This window comes from Girardinichthys multiradiatus, chromosome 18 (genome assembly GCF_021462225.1).
Source record: "Girardinichthys multiradiatus isolate DD_20200921_A chromosome 18, DD_fGirMul_XY1, whole genome shotgun sequence".
Lineage (NCBI taxonomy): Eukaryota > Metazoa > Chordata > Actinopteri > Cyprinodontiformes > Goodeidae > Girardinichthys > Girardinichthys multiradiatus.
In genome coordinates this window covers 39,708,544-39,717,983 of record NC_061810.1, presented here as the reverse complement: position 1 = coordinate 39,717,983, position 9,440 = coordinate 39,708,544, and positions in this window count along the sequence as shown.

Genomic DNA, 9,440 nt, shown 5'->3' with positions numbered 1-9,440 from the left:
GAACTCTAATTTGAGGAAATAAAGCTGTCTTTTACACTGAGCTGAGTTTTTCCCAGTAGAATTTAGTTCATTAGTTTTGTGTTGTTTCCTGATACTCCTAGACTTTCATTTAGGAGTTGTAACAGATGAAGAAGACAATGTTATTGATGCTGCTGCTGAGGATGATGCTGAAGGCCACTTGCACCGAGATTATGATGGTGTCTTTGGAGATTGATGACTTGTACCATGGCTTTGGTTGGGGCTCGGCTCTGGACACGGCAGCTGATGGAGACGATGTCATTGCCTTTCGGTCTGGCAGCTGGTGGTACTGCATGTGCAGAGGAGCTAAATTCAGATGAGGCATTGGCATTCTTACCCTCAGGGAAGAATGAGGCAGTGTGACCCTTGGTGTCATGATATGCCTGTGTTTTGAGTTTGAGTTCCTTGTCTGTTTTCTCTGCTCATGTTCATTAGTTGTTATTATTTCAGTTTGTTTATGTTAATTAGATCCATCATTTATTCTTGTGTTTAGATTACTCTTGGTTTCCTGTGTTTGATATTCTTAGTTTGTATTTCAATGTAGATCTGGTTCCTCCCTGTTAATGTTTTTTAGTTAGTTCTGCTGTTCACTAATGTCTGTTCACCTAGATGTTTTGTTATTCCCCTAGATTCCCTGCTCATCTGTGTCAATTAGCCTCCTTCCTTCAGTTGCCTGCATATATTCTCTCCCACCGGCTGTTTCTGATTTCCCTCTGATAAGCTCCCCTTGTTCAAAGGTTTAGTCTCCATCCTTCCTCAGTATTTATACTCTATAGCTTCCATGGCTCACTACTGGTTCCTACTGTTGTCATGCCTGTTCTCTTTTCTACCCGCTTCTGGCGTTTTTGAATCCTGTTGTTACCTGTAAGCCTGCTTTTTGCAATTATAATTAAAAAGGTGTTCTAATCACCATGCAACCTCCACACTCCTGCTTGCACGTTGCGATCACTGACTCTCAGGGAATGATGATGAGGTGTTGACACCCTGACTCACTGGTGAACAATGATGCACACTCAAAAACAGTGGGCAAAAAGAGCAACAATATAAAAATTGAAGAACCAGTGTTACAAAACAATACCCAAGTTCAGCAGATCACGACTGATGCACAGTGTTAACATCTGCCCAAATCACAGTCACATTTCGAAGCAGGATTTGTTTTTTCTATTTTGCTTATTTTTATTTCTTTTGTTTCTCTGTGAAATGGAAGACAGATCTTTTTATGATGGGAAGGCATTGGTAACATAAATGTGTAATAGAGAAATAGAAACTACCACAGCCTGGAATATTTAGCTGATTCACTGACCTTATTTATTCATTTTAGACATTTTAACCTTGATATTTACACAGCTCTATAATGTTTAGCAATCATGTGGTCAAAGCTGACATACGCAGCTGTCACCTCTGGGTCTGAAATGTTGTGTTGTCGTATGTGCTGACTGAAAAACGTTAACATCTGATGTTTACTTGCACATCTGGATACCACACCAACACATGCTGACAATGACACTTTCTTCTCTTTGCCAGCGGTGTCAATGCTCTGCAAAATTCCTGAGCTTGATAAAGTTTGTGATGGAAGGGACCAAGACACGTAAGAAGAAAAAGACAAATATACCATGGGGCCAAAAGCAAACTTTGAATACTAAACTTAGCCACAGGAATCCAATGGCAAAACACTTTGATTTACTCTCTAACGTCTGGGCCAACAGGAGTTATTGAGGCGCCACTCTCACCTTTTACAACTGATCTTATGAAAACAGTTCTTAACTCATTTATGTAGGATTTCTTTCTTACTCCAATGAGAGTAGGTTTAATCTGCTAACAGAGCAGAATTTTTCATTAAGGCCAACACATAGTACAGTTAAGTATGTCTTGATCCAAGTCATCAGTATGGCAGGGTTAAGCCTCTTGAGATGGACAATTGCAGTGATAAGAGGATTATGGGGTTAAGGAAAGAAGATGGTGGTACAAGGATAGCTTCCACCAGGTTTTAAGAGTGTCTATGTGCATGTGCATTTTTAAGTGGTTTAAGCTGTGTGGTTTATTTGTTTGTGATTCTGCTGATCATAAAATTCAAGTCTTGTCCAATTGCTTTCTGGCAAATGATACTGTTTTCATATTGACTTAAATGCGCTCTAGATGTATTTTATTGTCTTATGGCTTCAAACTGAGGTCTTGCATTTTTATTAGCTTTGAATATATTTAATTGTGTTGAATGCATCTTTTGAATCCTTAACAGCCATCTTTAGGCTTGTAGGTAATGGTTTTTGTATTCATCGTCAGAACAGAAATCGAGAGAAATATGTATAAAGCATGAAGAAAAGAAAGGAAGCACAAGTCAGCCGAGAAAGCAGTCAACTGTTGCCAAAGAGTGATGATGTTATGTTTGGAACGCCAGAGCAACAATACAGAGCACACTGTAAACTCAAGACAAAGAGGTGATATCAGCTGGAATTTAATCTCATATCCAGTAAGGAGGAAGATGTCAAGAGAAAGTTGGTCTGAGAACAGCTGCTTGGAGAAACTGGCACTCCATTGGGAATTTAACCCTTTGATGCACAACGTATGCTCACACCATCCAAAAGTATGTATGCTTGTGTAAAGGTTTGATAGGATGAAATGGTCAGGTCTGGCATTTCTTTTGATATCTGTCAGTCAAATTAGCTGAAACTATTTTGTTATGAATATACCGCAAGAGATCCGATCTGTACCAGGTGGTGCAAATATTAACGTAACCGGAAGTCAGCCAGGGGAAATGATAAATACAGTGATGGCACAATATTTAGCCCCCCCTATTTATCTGAACAGGAATGAGTAAAGTTATGTACTAATTCTAAAGAGCTGAATACACTCTATTGTCTATGTTTCATGTTTTGCATGTTTATTTAGTTTGTTTTGAAGAGTTGCAGCTGACAAAGCAAAAGCGACACTAATAAGCATAAAGGTTGTTATGGGAAATGTTGTGCTATACTTTTATTTCATTTAATTTTTACCTTTAAATATACATATTTGCCAACTATGAATCAGTTAACAGAGCATGTTGGAGGTGTGTAGTACAATATGAGCCAATATGTTACTAAAGTAGGTCAATGTGAAGAAAAAAAAAGATTATATAGGAGGAGCTGTCCTCAAAAAAAGGATACCTAACATTGATATTGTAAACATTTTTATGTAGTAGTTGTGTTGTGGAAAAAATTGTATTTACCAACGTAAGAGATCGATGATCATCACTCAATCAGCTTCATTAATTTAACCTTGCAAGGAAGAAAGTTTACAGCATCAGATATGTGCCCAGTTGCTCTGCTGCAACTGTTCTGATCAGCCAAAAAGAAAAGCCTTCCTACATCACAGCATTCCAAGGTAAACCCCCCATTAGGCCTGGGCCACCTTGGGAGAGGCCGAGGTGAGAACTGTTGTAATTCATCCCCAGATGGGTTGGCTACTCTGCATCAAGTTCCTCCTTTATCTTGTATTTCACAGACCCAGAATTATTTGCATAACTAAAACAGAGCCGTTTGAAGAGCCATTTGCCTAAGCCCTGACATGATTAATAGAGCAGGAGGACCAGCAGGAGGGAGCAGGGGGTGATGTGAATACTTTTGTCAGGTCAGACAGGGTATCAGCTCATAAAACAAAGGCACTTTCTGAGTTTTCATCAACAGTTGTTAGACCCTAAAAAGTCTTTTAGGTAATGCTACACGTGGTGAATGAAAGGACTGTTAAATACTAATATACAATCCTACTGCAGCTGCAGTCAATGAGTCATTTAGCCAAGATGGAAAACAAGACGTTTTGTACAGACAGAGGACACATAATGAGGAAGCATTATGCTCACAAACAACAAACGCCTTGAAGGCGTGACTGTTGACTCACTGCTCAAGCAGTTTTTCCTAGCCATGGAATAAAATTTGCTGATTCCATTTTCTCAGGTTTTCGTTGTTCATTCCCTTAAATCCCAGATTCCAATTGTAGCATAACCCTAGGGCAAAATTCCAACAAAGAAACTGTTTTAGTTGGATGAGAATCCATACTCTTCACCTATTTGCTTCCAGAGAGCTCACCCATTTTTCCTGCATAGATGATATCTGTAGCAAAAGTGGACACTATATTGTTTTGACCATAATATGTGAGAATATTTGCCCTTGTATACACCTCTTATTCAGGCTTGCATACACCTTTTATAAGGAAAAGTGTGTTGCTTTGAGTTTCAGCAGAAATTGATTAGCTGTTAAAAATCACAGCTAGCTGAAGAGTATTTAGACACATGCGCCGCTGGCTTTAGTTCCTCACACCTTCTTCTTGACCACAACTGACGTAACTAAAACAAACAGAGCATTTTAAAAAGTCCTTGTCAATTTTTTGGGTTCCCATTCTGTTTATATACATTAAAGTGAAAAAACTACCCTAAAACATAAAAAATGTTTTTACTTGCCAAAACATTAACAGTACAACTTTAGCTGTATGTTTCACAGAGCAGCAAATAGACAGGCCAGTGTCTCGTTAACAATTTCCAAAATAAGATAATGAGCATCATTGTGACTTACAAAATGCATGACAAGTGTATTTAAGGTCTGCCAATGGTTAGAATTTGTGAAAAGGAATAATTTAAATATTTGGACAAATATACTTGAGGGGAAATAGATAAAAGACCCTTTGTTTTTTCTTTAAAAGAAGGTGCCGCACAAAACTGACCTGATGGATCAGCTTTGACAGGTGTGTTTCACCAATCCAGTTCTGTTAACCATTCCAAAAGCGAGAAGTTGTAGTTGATTTACTAAAACATGGTTACAAACTTTCAGATGTATTTTATAACACAACGGCTTTGATATGATTTAGAAAATACACTATAGGACACTTGGAGATCAAATTAATTTACACAATTAGGTGAGGTTACAGAAATAAAGATAATTAATGTTGATTAGTTGGTTTGTAAATATAAAAAGTACAAATATACTGTACTATATTCATGGGAATAAAGAAATATTCCATTGAGCTCAGTGCAGTCCTAATAAAAAGCAAGACCCCATGAATAAACAGCTTCTAGAACCACCTGTCTGTAAGATGGCCTCACATTTGACTTTCTAGTACTATGTTGTACAGAGGAGGTCATGGTCAATGGCTGCAAGGAGCCCAGGTCTTGTGACTGCAAACTATGCCTAAATCATCATCTCTCTACTACAATACTGGTACAAGCACTTTGTGTTTATATGCTGTGTTTGGTTTTAACAGATATTGCACTATATATTTTTAGGGAATGTTATGGAGATTTAGGGTTCATTCAGATGAAACTTTGAAAAATTTATGGCTGATTAAGCGTGCCACCAATTGTGCCATCTGTCATTAAAACCCCTGTGACACAATTGTGAATCTTCTTCAACTGTATGGGAAGAAGGGAAGAGAACTGGTGAAAACAGGGAACTGAATGATGTCGAACTAAGAACAAGGAATTAATGCAATTAAGAGAACAGCTTACTAAATAGGTGTGGTCAGGTCGCCAGGGGAAGAGGCATTCAGGATCCAGGTTTGTAGAAGTTTCTTTAGGTGCTGTTCAGTGTGAGCTCGGAGCAAAACAGGAATGAGTTCGGTGTGCAGATGTTTACATTGGAGGGTGGACAGGGTACGCTTACGGCTTGGGCCAGGAGACGAAGGTAGCAGGAAACTGCCAGCTAGATGCGAATCCAAACAAAGACAGTAGATAGGAAATGAAATCCTCAGAACGTAGATAGCCTTGATCATCCAGAAAGAACTCCGGACACGTAGTCAGTATTCGGTGACATAAATCCTGGGTTCAGGTTTACTTAGCCTGCAAAGGAGCATAAACAAAGTTACACGAGAACGAGTTACAGAAGAACAAAACATAGACTTAGTGTTTGGCTTGAACTTGTTACCACTGTGGGCAAAACACTCTGGCATCGAAGTGCTGGCAGCCTCCTGCTTAAGTACTCCTCAAAGTAATTAGTACAATAAGTCGCACCTGTCGCCCAGCACACCTGAGAACTCCAGCACCGTCTGAGAACACTGAACACATGTAGCAAGCACAAAACACAAACACAACACATTCCAGATCCTGACCCTCTGCACTGCAGACATCACATTCCATTTCATTCATGCTTGAAACTAAAGGTGAAACTAATAGCTCGATTTACTTCCTGGTCAATTCAGCTAATAATTATCTGACCAGTTGGGAAGGCTTGTAGAGCACTGAGATTTTCAGATGGTCAGCTGAACAATAAATATGATTGAATAAGATGGTTATGACAGAGCAACAGATACAGTACCCAGTTCTCAAGCAGCATTTCCCTGTGAATAACACATCTTTGATCCTAATAAACATGCACTATTCAGAAGTGACATGTATCAAAAGCTACACAGAGTTCAAAGATATGACAGGACTTTGATGTTACTCAAAATTGCCTGTCTTTCCTTATGTTTAGATCTGTACAACACATATTTTACCTACAGCTTAAAATTGTAAATCAAACTGATAGGTAAAACAGTTCCTGTTCTAACATCACCATCCCTCACCCTCTTTCATCCATACATTACCTAAGTTTGATGTTATTATAATTATATAAGGATGCTAATTACAGAATACTGGAGATTTTTAGCGCACAACATGATGAGTTTATGATAGATCTCTGTTTTTCACTTCTGAGATCAGGAGGTTTTTCTAACTGAAATAATTACAATGTGGGTGTTTGAGTGTAAGTATTGAATATCTTTGGTCTTTAAGACTACGACAAACTGCAACCAGATGGTTTTGCCCCATAAATTAGAACAGTGTTTATACATGCCTGGAAAACATTGCCAAAATACATTTATTACTGCTCAGTTTCTACACACTTCATGTTCAGTTCTACCTTGGCAAAATTTGCTTGATTCTGAACTCAGCTTCAGCTGTCAAAGTTTTGTTCTTATGAGTTCTTCAGACAGTTGCTTCAAAGTACATATACAAATTAAAAAAGGTCCAGGCTTTTGACATTTCTGCTTTTTCTTCATAGATATAAGGATTCAAATGAACAATGCTGGTTGGGAGAGGATGGAAAACAGCTGTGAATATTAACTTGTGATGAAGGGTAGATTTAGGAGGGAATACATATCGATTTTTCATGGAGATGTCTTACATAGACAGCATAGTATTTTTCTGTTAGAACACAGTTCATTTAGTCAAATATGGAGGAACATCTGAGTTTAGGTATTTATGGAACTTATTTTAGAAATGCTATGAGTATTATGTTAAGTAATTGTAATAATAGAGTTAATGTGTTAACTTAGTTTCAAAATGCTATAGGCCAACATCTAATTACAGGTCTTCATATAGTCACTTCATGTATACAGCACTTTTTTTTTGTCCTCCACAAAATTGTCAGCATATCAAAACAGGCTTACCTATTTTATTATTTTGTTGTAATGAAGGGTCTGGTTGGTTTATTTTTTGTCTCATGTTCAATTCTGTTTCCTAAAATATCCCCTGCCTTTCCTCTAATAAGTCTTTAGAACATAAACAGTCTAAATAACTTCATGAGATGGTATTATTTAAAAGTCTACACATCAGGACCAGTTGATGCAAAAAGATACCAGCAAATGCAGCTTTTTAAAAGTGCATTCTTTTTTTATAGGGCTTTACATATGAGGACGTAATAAATATGATGTGGTTTTTACCAGGTTGTAAAATAATTTCATTCTCACCTCATGTGTAAAAAAAACAAAAGAGAAAAGAGAGAGAACAGTAGCAACCTGATGCTGTTAATCAATTGCAACAAGTGTGACCACCTTTAAAAAAGCAGGGTTTTGTAGTTTGTCTTTATTGTAGTTGAAATTGGCAGGTCCAGCAAACTCATACAATGTTTCAATGAAAGTCCAGACCCTAACCTGATTGAAATGCTGTGGTGGAGCTTTAGGTGGACTGTGCAGAAACAAATGTCTGCAAACCTCAATGAACTAAGGCAATTGTGGAAAAAAGAGTTGGCCAAAATTATTTAACAACAATGTTGAGTCACATAAAATGTTAAGTCACATAAAAAAACAAGTTTGCTGCTAAAAAGCTGTTTATCATGGGGTGTACAGAGTTTTTCTCACAGTCATCTTCTCAGTTTTAAAAGACAACAGATCAATTCAGTTCATCATCTGTCATCATAATATCCATTCTTCTTAAATTCTGCTTTTCTTTTAGCTTTTTCTGTGTTTGGCCAGGTCTTTGCCAAGTAAGACAGAATCCAACCCTGATTCCACCAGCTGCGATAATCCACAGATGAATCTTTCGTCAGAACTGACTTTTATTCATCCATGTGTAGGTTTTATGTAGATTGTGGTAAGATTTTATTCTCCACCTCAGAATACTTTCATTATCATGCAATATAGAAGTGGAAGCTTGTTGTTTTTGTAGTTGTTTTTCTTTTTTTCTGCATCCATCTGCGTTCATGAAAACCCTACTTTAGTGCTTCCTGGAACCTATGACTCAGTTTCTGATACTGTGCCACATATTTTTACTTCAGAGAAAAGAAAACCAACTGATAGTTTTCTAGTACATTTCCCATTTAACAATTTACTCTCCCGTTACTTCTGCAAAGTAAAGCATTTTGTCTAATTATACTGTTTATATTAATTTTGAGGTTATTTATTTTGGAGTGTTGTGAACAAGGCCATTCATTTTTGTGCTGTTTATGAAGCCAGTGATTGATGTGCAGGATACCCATGCATGTTTGTGCATGTGGATTTGTCTGACCTTATTTCGATACACATGCCAGAAAAAACACTAACAGGTCAATTAGACAACTTGTAAACTCTTGTGTTTACTCCTTTGTTTATTCCTGTGATTGCAACAGTCAGTAGATTATAGCAACCCAAAAGTAAAGGGCCAGTCTGGAAATCTTTGGCACAATGATTAAAATGATCAAAACATCCTTAGTGTAGACATACAAAGACAGTTTCAAATCTACTGATACACAGTGCCTTGCAAAGTTTTGACATTTTGTCACATTACCACCAGAAATGTCTATTTATTTTATGGATATTTTATGTGATAAACCAGCACAAAGTAGCAAATAATTGTAAAGTGGAATGAAAAGAATACATACATTTTGTTAAAACATGCATTTCTATTTAATTACTCAGAGCCAACACTTTGTGGGGACATTTTTTATGTTTTTTGTCAGATTCACTAGAGAGTGTCTTTAAACATTGGTCTCCACGTCTGGTTACAAATTCCTAATTACATTTAGGTCTGAATGTTAACTGAGTCATTCTGAAACATACATATGTTTTAATCTTACTGATTAAATTGTAGCTCTGGTTGTATGTTGAGGGTTGTTGTTCTGCTAGTATAAGATCCTTTGCCTCTGTCTCATGGCTTCTGCACTCTCAGGAAATCCAGTAAGAGGTGGAAAATGAATAGACCTGTTAGCTCTGTGCATCTTCACATCTAT